At 45.2% G+C, this 24,025-nt stretch overlaps 1 protein-coding gene across 1 annotated transcript in view; it reads left to right on the top strand.

Annotated features, from left to right (window-relative positions):
• Positions 1–24,025, top strand: part of IL1RAPL2 (interleukin 1 receptor accessory protein like 2) — an 842,791-nt gene that overhangs the window by 346,389 nt on the left and 472,377 nt on the right. The window lies entirely within an intron of this gene.

Here is a 24,025-nt window from a genome sequence, read left to right as displayed (position 1 = left end):
TTTATTTATTTATTTACTTACTTACTTACTTACTTACTTGAAAATTTTATATACCATATGTAAAAGTGGTTTACAATAAAACATTCGTAAGTTTTTACAGAACCACAGACAAAAACCAGAACACAACCACTACCACTTCTGCCATCCAACCAAAGCATCGGAACGCTTACCCAAACAAAATCTCTCCAACCTGATCATAACTTCCCACATCCCACTAATAAGGGTCCAACCCAAACCAGCAATTCCCTTAGCTACCATTCTAAAGCATTAATTCATTCTATTCACTAATTTATGGAATCTCAGATAATTTAGCTCTGCTTTCACCTGAATTAGTAGTTCATTCCATAATTTTGGCACTAGAATTGCAAATTCTCACTCAGCATAACAAGGTCAACTGGATTTTCTGGGAACCAGCAATTACCAACTGATGACTTTGAGCAGACGTGAGAGCATTGCCCAATTGATACACCAAAACACTATTGCCACTAGCTTAAACTTAGCTCTCTGTGCTATTGGAAGCCAGTGCAGATGACCCAAAAATGGAGAAACTCTCTCATAACAGGACTTCCCACAGACTAACCTGGCAGCATTATTTTGTAATAACTGGAGATTCTAAGTAAGTCAATGGAATAACCTAAAATTTCTATTTTTGACTTGTTCATCGTTAACTTATTATTCGACAACCAAGCAGAGATCCTAGATAAACAGTAATTCATACATTCCACTGTCTCAACAAGACCCAACACTATAGGAATTAGGAATTGGTTGTCGTTGACATATATATGGCATTGGCTGATGCTTCTAGTTCCTGAAGTGGTCCTGCCAGTGGCCTCATGAAAATATTAAACAGTAATGGTGAAAGGCCAGGAGCCTTGTGGTACTTGTATATTCAATGTCATTGATTCAGATCACATTCTCTGGGATGTGAAGAGCAGACAAAGAGGGAAAGGGCTTCATTTGCGAGACAGTTTTAATTAAAGGTGAAGGAAAATCATTGGGGGGAAAAAGAGAGGGGAGGATAGGGGTTACAGTAAGGTAGGGAACTATTAAGAAAGAATGAACAGAAGGCAAGTATGGAGGATAGTTTTGTGCAAGGAGGATAGTTTTGTGTATGGAGACCAACCTGAGTGAAAGTATTATGTAGAAAAATAGCAGACACATGAACAAAATAGAAAAGGGATTAGAGGTGAAGGGGGGGAAAGTATGTGAAAAGCTCGGTGTGTGAGAGTAATTGTTACTGTCTTCAATATATTCTCTTTAGTATCCTATTTTGTTTTGCAGTTGTAAACTCTGTGTCTGAAAGAAGGTGTCATTAATTGGGAATCTGTGTTTATCTCTTTATAATGTGGTTCCCTATTTTTTCTTTATACTCTATAACGTCAAGTGCAAGCTGATCTCCTGCAGTGTAAATTTCCAAAATGTGCCAGTGCACAAAGGGGTATAACAGGAAAATAATGAAGATGAGTATGTCTTCGAATTTTGGGTGCAGTACAATGCCGGCGATATATCCTTTTGTTGAGGATACAATGGAGCATTATGTGTAATCAGTATATATATGTAAAAGCTGCATTATCAAAAGAAGCTGAACTCACTCTGGATGACACAATAAAAATATAACATTTATTCCAAACTTCCTTTATACTCTACAGTGAAACATCCACTGGAGAAAGTTGTAGCTGTAGGCTCAGACTTTTCTGCCCATGCCCATGCACATCCCTGTCCCCATTTCATGCCATACAGGCTTCCCCGGGCCAGGTGGCCACACTGGTTTTAATGAATTTCCCTAATGAAAAGGTTCATTGGATCTGTGGGGGCAGCTTCCAGTAAATCAAACTGATTTTCAAGCTCATCTTTTTTCAACAAATTGCCAAAACAGTTCAGGCCTCTATTAGAGTGATTTTAAAAACAGTCTGTGTAAGGCCAAAGTCTGTGAGTACAAAGTGCAAGCAGATTTCAGCCCTAATTTTCAAAGCACGCAAGTCCGCTGGGAAAATTACCGGGTGCACGCGGAACCCTGCGTGGTACGCGCGCACATAGTTTCAAAAATCCTAAGTATAGGTGTAAATGGGTTTCCCCGCCCCAGCAACGCCCCTGAGAATGCCTCTTTCAAGTGTGCATATAAGGACATGCAAAACTGTTTCCGCGCATAATTTTACACATACAGCTTCCGGGGTTATTTTCCAAAAGCCCATTAAAGTGTGTGTGTTTTACACACGCAAATGCTTTCGAAAATTACCCTCTTAAAGAGGAGTTTTGGTTTCAACCACATTAATCAGCGAGATTCATTCATAGTAGTTTGTTTTCCACAATACAAGGGCTGTGTTGCAGCAATGGCGAGATGCACAACTGCAGGCATTGGTTGTGTGATTCTTGCATTTAGAATTATGCAATGTTTGAATGGTGGGACAAAGATTCATCCAGCTCCTGGAGACAGGTGAATGCCAAAGTCTTTGTAAACTAAATAAAGTTACAGTGTCCCGATATGTGCTGCCATCAATCTACCATCCACTTGGTGGTGTGATAACATAATGTAGCTTTATTTTATTTTTTTCAGAGTGAGCAAGACATCCTCTTATGTTACTTGCATATTGTATTCGTTTTGATCTATTCTATATAGAGGACAATTTTCAAAGTCATTTCTGTGGGTATTACAGCATTTTACCAATAGAAATGAGCTCTAAAATTGCCCACCTTGTATGTAGGAAAAAGTTCACATGTAGCTCCACAATGGAAAAAACTGAACTAAGCTATCTTATTGTGTTTTTTTGCATGCAAAATCCAGATCCAAGGGTAATAAGTGCTCCATTAAAAAGAAAGGTACATTCAATGAATGATGGTGCCTAAATTATTAAGGTGTTTATTTTATCTATCTGAGCTATTTATTTAGTGTCATGATCTATTTTTGAAGGCCTATATTTACTTACATGCTATAGTTTAGGTGGGTTTGTTTATCCTTTATTTAAGATTTTTTTATAATCCAGTTTTTAGCCACTTCAAAGTAGATTATATTTAGTTACTGTATGTATTTCCCTGTCCCCAGTGGGCTCATAATCTGTTTGTACGTGAGGCAGTGGAGGGTGATGTGACTTGTCCAACGATACATGGAGCAGTAGCGGAATTTGAGCCCTGCCTGCCATGGTTCATAGGCTGCTTCTCTAACCAGTTCTCCACCCTAGGTTACACCTCTAGTCATACCCTAAGCCAATTAAAGAAGAGCAGTGGAGTGTCCATCATTTCTAAAAAAAAAAAAAAAAAAAAAAAAAATCTCTTGGCCTAACACCTTGTACTATATGAAGAGTAGAGAGTATCGAAACCACCCACCTTCAAACTGACACCCACTCCAAATGGAGATTCTTCTTAGTTTGCCACCCTCCATCAAGCAATCATCAGGCTTTATACAGCCTCCTCCAAATTATCTCGAAAATCATCCTTGAACACCCAAGGATCCTGCTTCTAGGCTCGAATATTCCATTTAATGATCATACCTGGGAACTCTCCGGATTTGGCCTGGAGATTCCGGAATTCTGAATGAATTGCCAGGGCTCCAGGTTAACACCCGAAAACTCTGGGTGCTCTGCTGCAGAAGGGTGGAAGAAAAAGGAGCATCAGCACCCATTCCCCTGGAAGATGAGTGAAGCACGGGACTTAATAGCAAGAGCAAGACGAGCAGGAGCTTTGCCTTCCCCCTGCACAAAACAGGAAATTGCAGATGCAAGAGGAGCAGCAGCGTTGGGCCGTGCACTCAAAATGAAACAAAGGCAGAACGGGCCGAAAGCTGCAGAAGGAGGAAGTGGAGTGCAGGCCTGGGGAAATGAGGATCAAGTTGAGAGGTGAGAGATCGAGAATGCATTTGTGTGTGGAAGAGGGCGAGAAATGAATGAGTGTGCATGTGTGTGTGTGTGAGTGTGGGTAGGTATGTGGAAGAAGGAGAGAAGTGAGTGTGCATGTGTGTTTGTGCGGATGTTAGAGAGAAGTAGTGAATGTGTGAGAATGAGGATGTACGTATGTGAGTGAACACGTGAGTCTGCTAGTGTGAGAGAGAGAATTTGTGTATATACACAATCAAAAGTTCCCAGGTATGCTAATTATTGATGATAGATTTGACTATGGGAATAATTTTCAAAAGGACATACATGCTAAAACTTGGTCTTATGCACTTAAATGCATTTTAGGCATTTAAGCGGGTTTTTGTGTGTAACCTCCGGGCTGATAGACCTAAATTAAAGGCCCCAGTCTCTCAAGTGCTCATCCTCACAAGTTGTTATATTCTCTGAGGGCCCGATGCAATATTGTGTGCTCAGGCTAGCACACACATTAGCCCGTGATTGGATGCGTGTTTTGGATGCGTTAGGCTAACACCCGTTGCAAAAAGGGGATTAGTACATCCAAAACGCACGTCCAAACATACTCATAGCTAATAGTGCTCATCACATGTAAATGCCATGTAGATGAGGCTGTCAGGAATTTCAAGGTCTGCATCATATCTCCCCTGTCTCTCTTCTTTCCAGGGTATACATATTTTGGTGCTTCAGTCTCATTTCATATGGCTTTTGATGCAGACCCCTCACTATTTTGGCTACCCCTCTTTGGGCTGCTTCCATCTTGTTTCTATCTCTTTTGAGATACGGTCTCTCTCAATTTATATCCTGGATTCCTGACCTCTTGTTAAAATCTTTTGACAACCAATCAGCTCTTGAACAAGTTGCCAATAAATGAGGCAACCACACTGCTAAACAGTGAAACAGACACACATTCTGCTGTTGTGCTGCTTGCTGCTCATGTGCTCACACAGGAGGTAATTTTCAAAGAAGCTACACATGTAACTGTAATATACTATTGTAGCAATTTTGAAAAGACTATTTATGCACTTACAGTACACTTATGCATCTTAGACCTATTGACAATTCAATGAGATTTACTGTAGCAATTTTCAAAAGTCCACTTACACATGTAAAGTGCATTTACATATATAAAACCTATTTTTAAGTGTTGTGCCAACCACAAAACCCTTCAAAAGACATTTGGAACCCATATGGTATTAGGCCTATTGAAAGGCATGGATTTAACCCTTGCAAAGTTTTACATAAACTGAATTAAAATATAGTAAATCTCCTATACCAAAATAGCATTACCAGCCAGCACTCAAACAGTATCAACCCCACCTATAAAAAGGCAACATTATGAATATTACACCAGGCCCTAAAACACCATTTTACCTCCTATTAGGAAAATAGAGGAATTTAGGTTGCTACTGATCCTTATACCGAAACTGCATGCTAGCAGAATCCCTTACCTCAGTTACACATGCTGAACATAGGCAGACTCTCACCAAATATAGAATAAAGAACCATAAAGTATAAATAGAAACATGCAGTCCAAAACTGAATTGGAATCTGCAACAAGCAAGTCTCTATATGCAGTGCAGCAATGGAAAAACAGAAATATCACCATGTCTCATAAAACAACAAACAATAACATCAAGAAGTATAATGCATCAATCATAATAGAAAAAAACATGCTAATAAAACAAATACATATTTCAAAATAGTTATTGAATAGAATATCCAATAATTACAGTTTCATATAAAATGTTTAACAAATTTCCCAAACACCAATAAAATATTTAAAAGCAGCAGACACAAACACCCAACAATTAAAAAAATAAAGATAAAACATCCCCTATTCTTAAATCAAATAACACAACAAATGAATAAATAAATAAATAAGTAAATGCATACATACATACATACAATACCTCTGAAGTTTTCATTTCAGAAAACCCTGAGATGGTCAGGGCTGAGGGATGTGCACAGACTTTCTCCTCTCACCCTCATATACACACAACATATACACACTCTCTCACATACTTACTGACACACACTTACATGTTCACTCACACAGAGTCATATACAAACAGTCACACACACAAACTGCCACACATGCTCACTGACACATACACAAAAACGCTCAGCCATGCACACACTGTCGTACATGCTCACTAACTGACACTTTCTCACATGCTTACTGGCACACACAGTCTCACATATACTTTCTCATATGCTGGCTCACAAATGTACATTCTCACACACATTTTCTCACATGCAGAATCAGACATGCTTTCTCACATATAGTTACACATGCCCTGACTGGATCACTCACACACTCTCTCTCCTTACCCCCTAAAAAATGCAGGAGTAGTAGCAGCAGCCTATTTTTTAAAAAAGATTTTTATGGTTAGGGGGTTGCAGGCAAAGTGCCGGGTTAACAGGGTCCCTGTGAGCTGGCTGCCTGTTGCTGTGGGAGGAGGAATCCTTTTTCTTAGGAAGAGGAAGGCTGTAAGCCTTGATGCTTTATTTTGGGTTTTTTTTGTCATGGCGCAAGGACTAGGGACCCGCAGCAGAGAAGCATAAGGCATGCAGCATGGACCTAGGCCTATCACCCGCCTACTGAAGAGAGAGAGAGAGAGAACACGAGCCATGAGGGGAGGTGGCTGCACTTTCCGACCTCCATGGTGAATGGGTGGGGGGGGGACCCAGGTCTGAGACAGCAGCTGGTAGAAGAGAAGGAAGCCACCACCATCGTAGGAAACGTCTATGATGGAAAGCCTCAGAGGAGGCTCCCACCACAGGAGAAGCATGGCTGAGGTCCAGGGTTGGTCGCAGTGGCCCCACAGGCATGGGGTCACTGTGACCAACACTAATCAACTGATTGGCTGCACGGCCCACCGGGGCATGCTTGAAGCCCCTATAGGCCAATCTACTCCAGCTAAGGAGGGTGGAAAAAACTGCTATCTTCAAAAACACAAACAATTAATAGGTTTCCAGAAATGATCTGTACCAAACCAGGGAGCAATCATAGATATGCCATTCCCTGGAAGGGTAAAATTAAGATTCTACATCCTAAAATGGTGGCAAGGGTTTATAAAGTCATAGGAACACACCATTCAAGATTGTACTTGGGGGAGCTACACAACCATAATAACTGCTTCTCTACTCCCTCTCAAAATTATAATATTTCTCCTGGTTATTGGTAGAGATCTGGTTCGAGTAGAAATCTAACAGGACCTCTACAGCTACAATATATACTATTGAATTGTGAATAAGTTTTATGCTCATAACTGCATTTTAAGTGCCTAAATGGGCTTTTAAAAATTGCTACAATATAGCTACTTTTACGTATGTAAATCCTTTTGAAAATTACCCCCTGAGTTTTTACTTTTGTTCTTTAATTGCTTTTTAGATATTCCTTGTGAAGCCCATCAGGCTTCACCATCTGAAAAGCTCCAGTATTGGGAAGTTCTATGGGTGTAATTTCTTATTTTTTTGCTTGATAGTTGGGAGTCCATCCCCTACAGGGCGAGTCTACGTTCAGATTCCATAAAGGTGACTGAAGGAAGTCAGTAGGTGGAGACAGCATCCCAAGGAGTTAGGGAGATGCAACAAGGGCCTATCAAAGTTCCGAGTTCTGGAGGGACAAGAGCAGTTTCCCTTCGAGAGCATGAGTTGTTCTCTCTCAGCCTGTCTGACTTGGGTTCTAGGAAGGGATCCACAGAGGTTTCTATCCTGGTCATCAAGTTTAGTGGACTTGGTCCAAGATTCTGCTGCAGCAGTCTGATATTTCCACTTGTTCAAGTGGGATAAGCGGACTTCACAGTACTTTACAAAAAGGGTTTTAAGGGATTAAGATATCCATAAGGAGCAAAGCAAGGTCTTTGCTTTTCCGGCATGTGAAGCCACGTTTCAGTGATTTTGGACCGTGTAAGCCTACAGACTGCTTCTTGTATTTTGGGCACATCCTTTACTGTTTTCGCCTTCAGTAAACTTTATTTTTGTTTTGGCGCTTACACCCGTTGCGTGGACCCTATTCCTTGAGAGACTATATATTGTTCTGCCCCAAGTTACTCCGTGCTCTACAGCCTCCAAAGGTGGCCCTTGCTTTCTGTAGGACATGCCCTGAGAAAGGGGGTTGCAGCCACTTCTTGCTTTTAATTTTCTCTGAAAACGCAGAATAGAAAAATCGGTTCACCATACAATGGTTCCGTTGCTTAAATGCAGATTTTTTTAAACTTGAGCGGCTCGCTCCTGCACTGAAGGATTTCATGTCATTGGCATTGACATTTCACCTCCTCTGTGGCACTCGGCAAGGGTTTGACAGATGTGCACTGCGTAAAGTGTTCACGTGCGTTGCTGCTGCCGAGAGCGTAGTATTGATCGGGTGGTATATTTTTGGCCCATGACTTTGCTAATCCTATTGAAAGTGGTTTGATTTTATATGCATTTTTGTTCGGGAGCCAAGCAAATCCCAAACATGAAAGCTGTTACTCTTCTTGCAGGAAAAAATAAAAAAAGAATCTGAATGTCTCCTTCAGACTCATTGTCAGTTAAATCATCGCTGCGGATGGAAAAGATTTGTTTCTTATATGTCCAGGCATATGCTCTCTTCAGGACATAGACTGTTTTGTCTAGGTTATTCTATCCCTTATTTTTATTTTTTTAAATCAGACTGAAAATGTTATGTACCAGAGAAGGCAGATGGTCTGCCACAATGAAAAATACCACACTGAGTTACAGATTTAGCAATTTTCACTTCTGTGCCCATAATCTTATCTCAAATGGAAACAGAATAGTCCTGGGGAGGTACATCATCATCTAAGGTCTTTAGAGATCTTTGCATGTTTGTTTTTAAAAATTTTAACAATACAATGAATAGAGGCTATGCCAGATGAAGACGCATAACCAATGCAGACTACACCAAGTCAGCTAGAAACACCAAATATGAAAAGGAGGGGGCGGGGGGGGGGGAGGGGGTCGATATCCTTGTTGATTTTCCTTCTGGATGCTGCTTATTTTATTTTTAAGATGTGCCTTTTTTTACCATGAAAGTATTTGAATGAGACTACTACAGCGGGGCTCTACTGTCTCTAACAGCAGTACTTTTTCTGAATAAATGCAAAAGTGCTGACCAATAACTGGATAACAATGATTTGATATGAGATGGAGTGGGGGAGTAGCCTAGTAAAACCAGGGTTCAAATCCCACTGATGACCTTGGGCAAGTCATTTGACCCTCCATTGCTTCAGGAACAAACTTAGGACCTGATTCATCAAGGCATTTTCTCATAGATACAGAATGGGAGAAATACCTTAGTGAATCAGCCCTTAGATTGTAAACCCCCCTAGGGATAGGGAAATGCCTTACAGTACCAGCTTGCAATCTCCTCTGAAGTGCCTGAAAAAGCAGAATATAAATAAATAATAATAATAGTGTGGGTAAGCCTTGACAAGAGGATGATGACGACAGTCTGAGGCAAGCTGTGTAATTAAGGCCCAGTATTAAAGGCTCTTCCGGTGAAACCATACGTTACATTTTGGATTTAAGGTATGGTGCTTACTCAAGTGCTGCCTGTTATCTATTACAGTTCAACTTCCATTTCTGTCTCCTGCTGCTTACTACTTTTCTTGCTCCTTTCCTTTTGCCTGTTCTGTGTAACTTTTCAATCTTTCCTTTATAATTGTTTCAAGAATAAAGTCTTTGTGAAGTACTTTGGATATGTGCCAGAAGTAGTAGCACCACATCCTTAGAACATAAAAATAAAGGTTGCCAAATGGAATGTAGATGATAACATTTTTTTTAAAAATGGAACTACATAAATGTTTTTGACCAGACAGTTTCCTCTTTCTCCTTTGGAATTCCAGTGTAATCTGAACCAGGATTGGAATCTGGTACCAAGACCTTTCATTCCCAACTTCCTCCCTTATCCTTACTCCCAAATTACTGTGGTCCAGTCATTGCAATAACAGTCCTCAGCTGGGCGCCATGCACTAGTGCTTAACCAAGGCAACCATATCAATTTTTAAATTATTTCCTGTAATCTTGACTAGCCAGTCTGGTTTTTCAGGATATTCACAATGACTCTGTAATGGTGTTACCAAAAGTTGTCCTTTCTAAATTCATCAGTCACCCCCCCCCCCCCAAGTGTGATGTTAGAGAGAGCGCAGGAGTGTATAGTGGTCCCAGGCACTTCCCAGTGGGCGGTGGCTTCCAGGGACTGATGAAAATTCTTCAGAGGGATAGCCATGTTAGGCTATATTATAATGCGATTTACGCTCTTTCCACACCGTGTTCAGCCTAATTCGGTGCCTTCTCTTTGTTCTATATATATTTTACCCAACTCCTATGCATCACTTCATGCATCTGATGAAGTGAACTCTGACTTTGAGTACTCATGTTTTAATACATAGTCTATAAGGTGACACCCAACTCCTGTTATTTTTCCAGGGAGTGTGTGTTCCACAAAACTCATGAGCCTATTAGGTCTCAGGTTCTGTTAATCCATCCTGAGAGGGTGGCTGGGACCCAAGGGTGGGGGTTGGGTTTCTTGGGATCCAGGAAGGATCTTGACAGGGATGAAATAGAAGATGGGGAATTTATCTCACGCTCCTCGTCTGCTACAAGAGATTTCATCGTTGTCTGAATTCTAAGAAGTGGAGTCAATAGGAGGGCTGCCAGTACTGTGAGCTTCCTTTAGAGATGTGTGTAAGAGAAATCTGTAGGAACTTTTTCTTGCAACTACAAGAGAGATTTCCAGTTTACTTCTTCTGGACTGCAAGAGTCTGCAACTAAGAAAACAGTTACTGCTACACGAGGGGGATAGAGCCTGTTAAGAGTAACCTGTATTAGAGATGTGAATCGTGTCCTCGATCGTCTTAACGATCGATTTCGGCTGGGAGGGGGAGGGAATCGTATTGTTGCCGTTTGGGGGGGTAAAATATCGTGAAAAATCGTGAAAAATCGAAAAAACGTAAAATCGCAAAACCGGCACATTAAAACCCCCTAAAACCCACCCCCGACCCTTTAAATTAAATCCCCCACCCCCAAATGACTTAAATAACCTGCGGGTCCAGTGGCGGTCCGGAACGGCAGCGGTCCGGAACGGGCTCCTGCTACTGAATCTTGTTGTCTTCAGCCGGCGCCATTTTCCAAAATGGCGCCGAAAAATGGCGGCGGCCATAGACGAACACGATTGGACGGCAGGAGGTCCTTCCGGACCCCCGCTGGACTTTTGGCAAGTCTTGGGGGGGGTCAGGAGGCCCCCCCCAAGCTGGCCAAAAGTTCCTGGAGGTCCAGCGGGGGTCAGGGAGCGATTTCCCGCCGCGAATTGTTTTCGTACGGAAAATGGCGCCGGCAGGAGATCGACTGCAGGAGGTCGTTCAGCGAGGGTTCCGGCGCCTCGCTGAACGACCTCCTGCAGTCGATCTCCTGCCGGCGCCATTTTCCGTACGAAAACAATTCGCGGCGGGAAATCGCTCCCTGACCCCCGCTGGACCTCCAGGAACTTTTGGCCAGCTTGGGGGGGGCCTCCTGACCCCCACAAGACTTGCCAAAAGTCCAGCGGGGGTCCGGAAGGACCTCCTGCCGTCCAATCGTGTTCGTCTATGGCCGCCGCCATTTTTCGCCGCCATTTTGGAAAATGGCGCCGGCTGAAGACAACAAGATTCAGTAGCAGGAGCCCATTCCGGACCGCTGCCGTTCCGGACCGCCGCTGGACCCGCAGGTTATTTAAGTCATTTGGGGGGGGGGTTCGGGAGGGTGGGGGATTTAATTTAAAGGGTCGGGGGTGGGTTTTAGGGGGTTTTAGTGTGCCGGCTCACGATTCTAACGATTTATAACGATAAATCGTTAGAATCTCTATTGTATTGTGTTCCATAACGGTTTAAGACGATATTAAAATTATCGGACGATAATTTTAATCGTCCTAAAATGATTCACATCCCTAACCTGTATGGAAGTTTAGAGGACAGGATCCCAGAGTGCACTGATTTCTAAAGTTTTACCAGTGACTGTGTTTTGGATTTCTGGACTTTATTTTCTCTACTAAATCCAAATGCATTAATTGCATGATAATTTGCCTGCACCAAGTAAAATGATTTATTTGTTGTAACACCAGACTGTGTGGCAGTGTTCTTCATACTGGAAAATCTCCTAACAGCCTAAGAGCCTTGAAAAAAACTATATCTCCCAGCCAGTTTGTGTACAGCCAGGACCTTCAGGGAATTCAGTGAATCCCCAGCCCTAAACAAATTCATTTTATTTTATTTTGCTTTTTCTTCATCCGTGGCAAAAGAGAGAGGCCCGATGGTGCTGCAGCAGCCAGCAGACTCTATCCTGTTGCAGCTTGTAGAGAGACCCAGTGGGGTCATGGCAGAGCCCATCCTTCTGCAGCCCAAAGAGAGGAGGAAGTCCTGAGAATGTGTGTGTGAATGAGAGCCTATGTGTGTGTGTGTCTGTGTGTGTGTGTGAGGGAGGGAGAAAGAGTGTGAGAGCCTGTGTGCATGTGTGTGTGTGTGAGAGAGAGAGAGAGAGAGAGAGAGCATGTGTGCATGTGTATGAGTAGGAGATAGAGGCAGAGAAATGGTGTATGTGAGAGAGGAAGTATGTGTGAGAGCATGGGTGTGTAAAGGAGAAGGAATGTGTGAGAAAATGAACATGTGTGTTTGTGTATGTGAGCCTATGTGTGTGTGTATGAGAGAGCCTATATGTCACACACAGGCTCTTTTTAAACCAATCACAAAATGAGTAGTAGGTAATTACAAAAATACAAAGAACAAACTCACTATAAAGGATCACTTAAATCACAGAGGCTTCAAAGAGTAGCACCTCAACAGCCTGGGTGTTGCAGTGAAACACTTTCATCACAAGTCTTGGTGATAAATCAATTTTTACTTTTTTTGAAAATATGCACCTAAAATAGTCTTTTCTCCAAAATAATTTTCATGTGAAAAAATGAAAATATAAACTTTCGATCTAGAGAATTTGTCTTAAAAGACATATATTTAAATTAATCGTGGTAAATGAAGAGTTGTAAACCACCCAAGACATTACTGACTCTGATCCTGCTTCCGCTTGCTCTGTGCTCCCTGGCCTATTGGCTCTTGCTGCTGGACTCTGTGCTTACTCCTTGCCCGGGTCTTCCTAGAGAGACTGACACTGTGCATAAGTCCCAAGGGACTGGGACCCTACGGGCTCCTCCTGGGGGTCCCGGTTTCCGGGTGAAGAGCTTATCAGCACTCCCAAGTCCCAAGGTTCTGGGACCCTACGGGCTCCTCCTGGGGGGTTCCCAGTTCCCGGGTAAAGACCCCTACATGTGTCTCCTAAGTCCCAAGGCTCCAGGACCCTGCGGGCTCCTCCTGGGGGGTTCCTGGTTCCCAGGTGAAGACCTGTGCCTGTGGCTCCGCCTCCCGAGCTACTCTACCCAGGGTGGTTCGGCTCAAGGGTCCACTCTCGAACCGCAGCTTCCCAGACTGCAACAGATTGCAAGGCCATGGACTCGGCGGAGTCCCCCAGCTTGCAGGCGATCCCTGGGATGGCGCAATGCCTGCAACAGCAGCAACTCTGCATTGACACACTTGCTGCCACCGTGGATCAACTGGCCTCCCGCCTAGAGGCTTCTACTCGCCAAAGGTCGTCTGTATCTGGCGTCGCACCCAATACCCAGTTGCCAGCTCCCAGCGGGAGACAGTAAAACCTGCTGCGGGTTCCTGAACCAATGCCAAATACGGTTCACCTTGTTACCCCACCAGTTTCCCACAGAGGCAAGTAAAGTGGCATATATTTTTTCTCTACTGGATGGCAAGGCCCTAGAATGGGCATCACCTTTGTGGGAACGCTCAGACCCTCTGCTACAGGACCTCCAGGAGTTCCTCCTCCAGTTCCGTCTGGCGTTTGATGACCCTGCGCGGCGGTCTACAGCAGCCTCCGAGCTTCTGCATCTCCGACAGGGCACACGCCCTGTGGCTGAGTACATCATACACTTCAGGACTTTGGCTATGGAGCTGGATTGGCAAGATGACTGTTTAAAAGGAATTTTTCTTGAGGGTCTGGCTGGCCGGATTAAAGATGAACTGGCGGGGCGAGAGATTCCTAAGGAGTTAAACGACCTAATGGATATTGCAGGCAAGGTCGACCGCCGGCTCCAACAGCGTGATAGAGAGACTCGGTCTAGTAGCAGAAGTCAGTCACGTGTCTCCTGCAGGCCTTCTCAGCAGAGGCGTTCCCCTGCGGTTAACTCAACCTCCGAGCCCATGCAGCTGGGCAGGTCACCACTTACTCCAGACGAAAGGAGCTGTTGACGCTCGCTAGGCCTCTGCCTATACTGCGGTGGTAAAGGACACTACCTGTCGTCTTGCACCGAGCGTCCGGGAAACGGTCATGCCTAGGTTATACTGTGGAACACTGTGGTCATGCCTAGGTCAACACTGTGGAACACCGTCCCACCAGGTTTGCGACAGGAACCCTGCCTCCCCACATTTAGGAAAAGACTCAAAACGTGGCTATTCATGAAAGCATTCCCCGACCTAAACTGAACCTTAATCCGTCTTTGACTAGTCACTTAGACTCTGCCTTAACATGGCAATTAACTCCACAGTATCAGGGCAATTCATTATTGACTCTATTGCACTGATAGGCATTTATGTTCTCTCTATTTAAACCCCAGCTTCTTCCTTCTGTTCCAAGTTATATTACTCCCTTGTTTTATTGTAACTGCAACACTTAACTTTCACTTGTTTAATGTTTACTATTTACTATCACCATTATTATCTATGTTATTTAATGTTATTTATAACCTCTTGTTCTACACTTGTTAATTGTAAACCGACATGATGCGATATATATTGTGAATGCCGGTATAGAAAAACTTAAAATAAATAAATAAATAAATACCGAGGAGCTACACCTAGGCGCTACCGGATCCGCTCCTCTCTGCACTCTGCCAGTAACCCTCAAGTACCCCGGTGGGGAGGTCCAGATTCGGGCCTTTATTGATTCAGGGGCCGAGGGGAACTTCATTGTGGCAGAACTGGTGAACCAATTGGGTCTGCCCAGCGAGCGTAAGAATCCCCCCTTACGCATTTCCTCGATACGAGGGACTTTGTTACCTGGACATATCTCCTGCTTACGAAGCCCGTAACCCTGCAGACGGGGCTATTCCACACTGAGGAGATTTCTCTACTCGTTCTGGAGAGAGCCGTGCATCCCTTAGTGTTGGGACTGCCCTGGCTTCGCCAACACTCACCCGTCATCAAATGGGATGACTTCCAGTTGGTTAGTTGGGGTCCTGCCTGCTTTGACCGGTGCTTGAAGCTTCCTCATCCTCCCAGCACTCTGCATCTCTGCTCCACGCCCCTTTTGCCCAAAGCCTATCAAGGATATCAGGACGTCTTTTCCAAAGAGATGGCAGAGATTCTTCCAGAACATAGGCCCTTCGACTGTCCCATTGATCTGGTTCCTGGCTCTACGCCACCTCGCGGCCGGGTGTATCCCCTCTCTCTCCCAGAGACCAAAGTGATGTCTCAATACATCTCTGAGAACTTAGCCAAAGGATTCATTCGTCCGTCCCGCTCCCCGGCAGGAGCGGGATTCTTTTTTGTGGGCAAGAAGGATGGATCACTACGACCATGCATTGACTACCGTGGTCTCAACGCTATTACTAAGCGGAACCGCTACCCGCTGCCACTCATCCCTGAACTACTGGACCATCTTCAAGGTGCCCGCATCTTTACCAAGTTGGACCTGAGAGGGGCTTATAACCTCGTACGCATCCGATCGGGAGACGAATGGAAGACGGCGTTCAACACACGTGATGGGCATTACGAATATCTCGTAATGCCCTTTGGACTTTGTAACGCCCCCGCCGTCTTCCAGCACCTCATGAATGAGGTCCTCCGAGAGATGCTTCACTCCCATGTGATTGTCTATTTGGACGACGTCCTTATTTTCTCTAAGGATGTGAACTCCCACCGTCAACATGTCTGTCAGGTCCTTCAGGCTCTACGAGAGAATCACCTATACGCCAAGCTGGAGAAATGTGTGTTTGAGGCGGACTCTCTACCCTTCTTGGGATATATTATATCTGCTACCGGTTTTCGCATGGACCCGTAGAAGGTAGCCGCCATTACTAAATGGCCTCAACCCTCAGGTCTTAAAGCCCTCCAGTGCTTCCTGGGGTTTGCGAACTTTTACAGACATTTTATTCCCAGATACTCTCACCGTGTGGCTCCCCTTACCGCCTTGACCCGGAAAGGGGCGGATGTCAAGCATTGGCCTGAGACGGCCATCAAGGCCTTCTCTGATCTCAAGGAAGCCTTTCTCTCAGAGGTCTGTCTCCGCCACCCAGATCCGGCGCGGCCATTCATCGTGGAGGTTGATGCATCCAGCATCGCTGTAGGAGCTGTTCTCAGCCAGCACTCCGACTCTGGGCAACTCGTTCCGTGCTCGTATTACTCCCGGAAGTTCTCACCCGCAGAGATCAATTATTCCATAGGGGATAAGGAGCTGCTGGCAATCAAGCTCGCCCTCGAAGAATGGCGACAGTGGCTCGAGGGCTCCTTACATACAACCACCGTTTACACGGATCATAAAAACCTGGAGTTTCTGACTCAGGCTCAACGACTGAACCCCCGTCAGGCACGATGGGCCCTGTTCTTCAGTCGATTTGATTTCATCGTGCAATATCGTCTGGCGGCTAAGAACATCCGGGCTGACGCCCTGTCTCGTGCCACCTGTGCCGAAGAGGAGGTTGACTCTCCGCAGTTCATACTGGATCCCTCCAAGATTCGGCTCTCTGCTCTGACTACCGTCTCGCAGGACCGCACAGCGCTCTCTCGCCGGGACCGGTTGACAGCACTACGCTGGGCCCATGATTCCTTGGTTGGAGGACATGCCGGACGTGACAGGACGTTGGAACTGATTAACCGGTACTACTGGTGGCCTACCATTCGGCGTGATGTCGCCTCTTATGTGGCTTCTTGCCCCACCTGCACTTGCCAGAAGCCCAATCCTGGTTCTCCTTTTGGCCTGTTACACCCGCTTCCGGTCCCGACCGAACCGTGGACCCATATAGCCACGGACTTTATCGTGGACCTGCCTCCCTCTCAAGGACACACGGTTGTATGGGTCACGGTTGACCGTTTTTCCAAGATGGTTCACATAGTTCCTCTACCCAAGCTTCCCACTGCACCAGAATTGGCCCTCCTGTTCACCCAACATGTGTTCAGGCTCCATGGCCTTCCACAGGACATAGTTTCTGACAGAGGTTCGCAATTTGTGGCTCGCTACTGGAGAGCTCTCTGCAAGTGTTTTCAAGTGAAGCTTAGCTTTTCTACGGCATTCCATCCACAAAGCAACGGACAGACTGAAAGAATGAACCGGACCCTTAAAGCTTACCTAAGGGCCTTCATTAATGAAAGACAGGATAACTGGGCCGAGCTTCTACCCTGGGCTGAATTTGCCTATAACAACCAGGTTCATGCTGCCACAGGCAAATCTCCATTCCATCTCGTGTATGGAAAACCCCTACGACCACCACTTCCGCTAGAGGCTCCCAGTGCCTCTCCTGCTGCTCAGGTTACAGCCCAGCAACTCCAGACCTTGTGGCACGCAACCCGAAAACAGATTCAACAGGCCACTGCCAGGGCCAAACGGACGGCCGATCGCCATCGTCGACCTGCACCTGTATTCCAGCCAGGAGACAAAGTCTGGCTCAGCACCCGAAACTTGCACCTTCGTCTACCTTCACGGTGATTCGCGCCGAAGTTCTGCGGTCCCTTCCGAGTGGCTGAGCGAATTGGACTGGTATCTTACCGACTTCGGTTACCCTCTTCGTTTAAGGTACACAACGTCTTCCATGCCTCCTTACTCAAACCAGTGGTTCTTTCCCGGTATCACCCTGCACCTCCGGATCCTGTTACCACCACCATTGATGAGGACCCAACGTACCAGGTACGGGACGTCCTGGACATTCGATTTCATAATCGCCGATGGGAGTACTTGCTGGCATGGGAAGGATGTGGTGACGAGGATAATATCTGGGAGCCCAGCCGGAACATCTTGGATAAGGATCTCCTGCGTCAGTTTCACCAAGCTCATCCTGAAAAACCCGGTCCTCTCAAGAGGGGCCGTAAAGGGGGGGGTACTGTTGCGGTCGCCACCGCTTCCCCCTTACTAGCTGTAATCAGGACTCAGCTCCGAGGCCGGGAAGGCCGCCTCCGCGGCTCTGCTGAGTATTCAGGGCGTCCGCCATTGCTGGGCCATCTCGCTGCCGCCCCGCGCACACGCGGGGACGCGCGTTATGGACGTACGCTCACCGGAAGCCTGACCCCGCCTGAGCTGGCCATGCCACGCCCCAAGCCCGATATAACCGGCATCCCTCAGTCCTCTCATTGCCTTGCAACGAGGGTCGCTACAGTGTGTAGTTCTTAGTTGCTCTTCCGTTGTTCTGCTTCAGCTACCGACCTCTGCTTGTTCCTGTCTCTGCTTCTGCCTGCCGCCAGCCACCGACCTCTGCTTGTTCCTGACTCTGCTTCTGCCTGCCGCCAGCCACCGACCTCTGCTTGTTCCTGACTCTGCTTCTGCCTGCCGCCAGCCACCGACCTTTGCTTGTTCCTGACTCTGCTTCTGCCTGCCGCCAGCCACCGACCTCTGCTCGTTCCTGACTCGACTGCTGCCTGCCGCCTGCCTCAGTCCATGGCTTCTCTGCCGCAGCTGCTGCGCTCCTGTCCTCCGGACAGTGCCTCCTGCAGGCCAGGGCTGGAACTACTGCCAGACTGTCTTGGGTCCTGATACCTTCTACTTCCTGCCAGGCTCTGGCCTACTCGCTGCTGGCTCCCATCTTGCACCCTGCAAGTTCCATCCAAGACATTACTGACTCTGATCCTGCTTCCGCTTGCTCTGTGCTCCCTGGCCTATTGGTTCTTGCTGCTGGACTCTGTGCTTACTCCTTGCCCGGGTCTTCCTAGAGAGACTGACACTGTGCATAAGTCCCAAGGGACTGGGACCCTACGGGCTCCTCCTGGGGGGGGGTCCCAGTTCCCGGGTGAAGAGCTTATCAGCACTCCCAAGTCCCAAGGTTCTGGGACCCTACGGGCTCCTCCTGGGGGGTTCCCAGTTCCCGGGTGAAGACCCCTACGTGTGTCTCCTAAGTCCCAAGGCTCCAGGACCCTACGGGCTCCTCCTGGGGGGTTCCTGGTTCCCGGGTGAAGACCTGTGCCTGTGGCTCCGCCTCCTGAGCTACTTTACCCAGGGTGGTTCGGCTCAAGGGTCCACTCTCGAACCACAGCTTCCCAGACTGCAACACCAACACTGATCACCTTTTCAAGAGCATAGCACAATTTAACTCTTTTCGTCAGGGAACTGGCCATCCTTCTAAAATTGATCCTTCTTTCTGCAACGGAAACTGAATTTTATTAGTACATGATTGACAAACCCCCAAACCAATCACAGCCACAGTTTATGCACCATTGGAACAAGCTTCTACCCATTCTATAGACTCATTCAAGCCATATGGGGTCACTGAATTTAAGCTAAAAATCCATGATTTCTCTCTTATAGATAGTTGTTTTTGCCGATCTCCCCTCTCTTACATTTGGAGGAATGTGATTGATGATTGTCCATTTAATTTTTTGGAACATATGTTGTGCTTCAATGAAATGTGAAACCAACGGGGCAGAAAACTTCCCGGTATTAACACAACTCCTGTGTTCAATAAGACTCTTCTCTATCATACGAATGGTACGCCCAATGTAAATTAAATCACAAGGGCACATAACTATCAAAAAGAAGATGAGCAGTCTGTATTATGAGATCTTTTAACTGTAATGTTAGAAGATAGTACACGTAATTCCATACCAGTTAAAAAAAGTGAACATAAGTCCATAAGTCCATTACCTGCTATTAATTAAGCTGACTTAGATAATAACCACCGCTATTACTAGCAATGGTAACATGGAATAGACTTAATTTTTGGGTACTTGCCAGGTTCTTATGGCCTGGATTGGCTACTGTTGGAAACAGGATGCTGGGCTTGATGGACCCTTGGTCTGACCCAGTATGGCATGTTCTTATGACCCACACTTAGAATGACCCACTATATTCTCCATTGGAATGATCTGTCATAGAGCTGAATGAACTAATTGATCCCTTAAATTTTCCCACAAGAGAAAGCAAAAATTGGCTTTTCCAATAAAGAAGGATGTAGAGATACCACAATCCAATGACATAAAATGATGTCCATAACTTCTTTAGTATGGTTAGTGTAAGGGCGAATGCAAGTTAATGAGTTTAGATATCTTTTTCCTTATACTCCAATAGAGACTGCCTAGCAGATAATCACACTCTCAAATACGCACATTTGATGATTCTCAAAGGATATCCTCATTCCAAAAGATGTTCTTTCAATACCATAGTTTGAATTCCTGCAAATTGGAACAAATTCTTCTTAATCTAAAGAACTGGCCAACAGGTAATCCATGATGGCTGTGGTATTTCAATAAATTTAAAAGATCGAATTGTAAATTAATCTCTATGGCAGATCGTTCCAATGGTCAATGTAGTGGGTCATTCTAATTGTGGTTTGTGTGACTTTTCTTCAGTTTCTTTAACTGGTGTGGAATTATGACCAGATTTATTCCACAGTCACATCACAAGAAAAATCTCACTCTTTAGGCTTCAATCTCATTGAGACAGTAAATCTCACTCTTTGGGACTGGAGGTAAGGCTGGAGAGGGAAAGTTAAGTGATTATGCCTGGTGATGGGGTGGGGGTAGGGGGAGGAAAAGGAATGTGGGAGGAGGGAAGGGAAGGTAATGTGCATTTACTGAATCCCCTACTTTGAATGCCACCTCATGCCATTGCCTCCAGTCAAGAAAGACCCAAGGGATCATGGGATACCTATTTGGCCCACCAATCCCAAATGTGCCACAGAACTCTAGCAGCCACTGGAACAGGGGCTACAAATATGCCAGATATCTATATCCATCTATCTATGCAGTGAAGGCAAGGCATGCACATCTATCTCATGTATCTTCATTATTGATATCTTGAAAACCAGTTTGGTCAAGTTCTCCTTGAGGACTGAATTGAGAACTTCTGAGCTAGATAAAGTCTTAAGGCCCTTTATATTTCCATCTTCCTATAATTCTATCATTGATGACTCGGAATCATCCTGTAAACTACAAAAAGAGTTTAAAAGAAAATTCTAAATGTGCTGTTCCTACAGAATGGATGCTACTGTCCTATTCCGCACAAGAACGTTTGAAGCTTTCTTTAGAATGCAGTAACTGGAGTTTACATAAAAAAAACAAAAAAACTTGCATAAAGAAATTGTTAAAATAATGCATATTAGATCACAGGTACCACAAGTATACTAATCCCAATCCCTTGACTTCTGATAAACTTTCAGGGCTAGTTATAATTATCTTATAGTCCGTCATTTACAAACAGAATATTGAATATAGAGTGCAGCCCCTGCTCCAACTTCTTTTGGCCTGGGGAGGCTCACATGGGAGGTCATGGGCCAGGCTGCCCCCATGCTCCCAGGTTCTTCCTGCATAGAGAGGAAAAAGTCACTCAAGGCCCTTAACATTTTTCTTCCTTCTGGGGCTCCTGTACACACAGTACAGTAAAAGGAATACACTCCACACTGTAGCTGATGTTAAAAAATGAAATCCTTGTGAACTTGAATTGCAGGGACCCAAAAATCAAAGCAGGTACACTATAGTTTAGTGCACATTTAGTACGGAAAAAAAAGTCTATTACGCATCACAGTCAATGGCAAGGCTGCACACCCTGGCAGGTAGGTATTCTGGGTCAGGAACATCCTCCTTGGACATTTCCCTTAGTACTTGCTCCTTTAGATGCATATCTCAATCTCTCTTGCTCTCTCTTTTCTATCATTAAACAAAAGCAGATGAGTCTCTGGTTGATTCCCTTTTTCAGACAAAAACTCTTAGGAGTTTTTGTCTGAAATATACTTTCTTCAATTCTCTGACGAAAATCCCTCTTAGAATAAAAGAGTATGGAGCTTAATTTCCCTCTTCTTAGAGACCTCTCTTTGATCTTCAGGATAACTCAGAAATCACCAAGACAAAACCTTCCTAGTCCCAAAGGCCTGGGATCCTCGACTTTGGGACCCAACCACTTTCCCAGTACAGAAGGCATCCTGCAGTACTTCTCTTTTCAGAGAGATTGTCCCAAAGAGCCTCTCCCCTTGGACAGAGTGACCTAAAGAATCATGAACTCATGATATCTATCACTTGAGGAGTGTCCAGACTCCCTCTATCACCACTGCTCTATTCTAATGTCAGGTTTAGTGTCTATGGAGATGCCTAAAAGTAAAGTGTACTTTTGGAACCAGCTTGCAAAAGTATAATAACATAGGGGACCATTTACTATGCTGCAGTACAATCTGCAGTATTTTCCCCTGCGGTAACATGCAATGGGGGAAAATGCTAAGGTTCCTCCAAAAAATGCCACATGATGATGGCTCTACAACTCGAAGCCACCATTTTCTTAAAAGACCTTAGTGACCCAAATAAATCTCCCCACAGTATATGAAAAACGCTTTGGGGGGGGGGGGGGGGTCTCCTAAGAACCCTCCTTTTCCAATCCTCCCATAGTTCATGAGGTGGCTAAAGTTTGTAAAAAGAAAGGTTTAAAGTACATGAAGGCTCCAAGTAGAAGTCCCATCCCCAAAACTCTCCCCTATGTAACAAACCCCCTAAGAAGTCACCCACACACCACCCTCAACCCCACCGGTCCTTACTGGAGCAGTGCTAATAGTCCAGATTGCCCCATATTGCTCCAGGCTCAGTGCCACCATTTTTCAAAATGGTGCAAGATGGCGCTATCACATAACGGTAGGTTCTTGGCCAGTTGACACCATAAGTAAGAACTGGGATGGGGGTGGGGTTTCAGCAATGGAGGGAAGCAAGCTCTGGGGTGGTTTGTTCCCAAAGGGGAGGGACTTGGGGAGGGGATAGGGCTTCCATTCTCTTTATACCTTTGCTTTGCATACTTTGGCTGCCTCATGGGGCAGCCAGGGCATGGGAGAGTGGATCTTGAGAGACCCCTGGTGGTATTGCCTGTACTAGGGGAGATATTTGGTCCACTAGGGCCCTTTAAGGGATATCCCTGGGAGCATCAGGATGGATGTTAGCATCCTGATACTCCTGGGAAAAGTTGTAGCTAATTTTCCAGAAAATAATGCCACTTGAGATTTTTCAGGCAAGCTGTGCTATTTTATTTAAATGGTATTGCCTAGTAATGAGCTGCTTTGCATGCATTGGCATACAAAACAGCTCATTGCCATACTTGCATTATTGGGGGATAACATTTGTATGGCTAAGGGGTTTACTGCATGGTAAACGCCTAATGCAGCTAAATAAATAGACCTCATAATTTGCTATCTTTTATGTTGTTGAATAACATTTTGCACGAATTAATTTTTAGAATATGCACAAATGTCTTATACAGTCAAAATGAGATGTTTCCCTCAGGCCAGATTTGAAATATGCATGTAGTTCTGTGTTTGTTGGAAGTTTGCCCACACATCTGCCTGTGCCAGCATAGAATATTGTCATCACTCATGCTGAATTCCTGGCATACAACTCAGTGCAGAAGAGGACTGTTAGAAAAACGATACACTTTCTTGAACTGACTCTTATAGAGGTGCTAAGAGCCTACCAAAGGGGCCGATGCAATACAGGGCGCTCAGCCGAGCGCACTGTTTAACCCGCTATCGGACGCGGGTTAAATAGGCGCTAATCCACCCCCTAATGCAATAGGGGGATTAGCGCCTATTTAACCCGCGTCCGACACGGAGTGAATGAGTTAGCGCTCATCACATGCAAATGCATGTGAATGAGGATATTACTCATTCACTCCAAATGCAAAAAGATAAATGTGTGTCTCAGATGCACATTTATCACTCAGATATTAACGCCTGCCTGGAGCAGGCGTTAATAGCTGAGCGCACTGAAAAAAAAGTACAGAAAAGCAGAAAAAACTGCTTTTCTGTACTTTTTTTTAAAGTTAAGAAAAAAAAAAGTCTGCCGGCCACTTTGAAGACAGTGGTGAAGCGATGCCGAGCCAATATGCTCGGCATCGCTTTTCATAACCAGCAGACTGCCGGTAACCGTGGGGTCGCGTTAGCAAGGAGGCGCTAAGGTCGCTCTAGCGACCCTAGCACCTCC

Source organism: Rhinatrema bivittatum, chromosome 6 (assembly GCF_901001135.1).
Source record: "Rhinatrema bivittatum chromosome 6, aRhiBiv1.1, whole genome shotgun sequence".
In the NCBI taxonomy this organism is placed as follows: Eukaryota; Metazoa; Chordata; class Amphibia; order Gymnophiona; family Rhinatrematidae; genus Rhinatrema; species Rhinatrema bivittatum.
This window is presented reverse-complemented; position numbering and strand designations above follow the sequence as displayed.